Here is a 234-nt window from a genome sequence, read left to right on the forward strand (position 1 = left end):
CTCACACACTCACTCACACACTCACTCACACACACACTCACTCACGCGCACTCACGCACACACTCACACACTCACATGCACACTCACACACTCACGCACACAAACACACACTCATACGCACACACACTCACACTCACACACACTCACACACACACTTACACACACACACTTACACACACACACTCTCGCTCTCACTCACTCACACACTCTCTCTCTCACTCACACACTCACACA

General features: G+C 50.9%; 1 protein-coding gene across 2 annotated transcripts in view; it reads left to right on the plus strand.

Moving 5' to 3' along the window:
• LOC107665173 (tyrosine-protein kinase CSK) overlaps nt 1-234 on the plus strand; it is a 39,171-nt gene that overhangs the window by 16,418 nt on the left and 22,519 nt on the right. The gene's annotated exons all lie outside the window — the stretch shown is intronic.

The sequence above is a fragment of the Sinocyclocheilus anshuiensis genome, unplaced genomic scaffold, assembly GCF_001515605.1.
Source record: "Sinocyclocheilus anshuiensis isolate Anshui unplaced genomic scaffold, SAMN03320099.WGS_v1.1 scaffold1303, whole genome shotgun sequence".
Lineage (NCBI taxonomy): Eukaryota > Metazoa > Chordata > Actinopteri > Cypriniformes > Cyprinidae > Sinocyclocheilus > Sinocyclocheilus anshuiensis.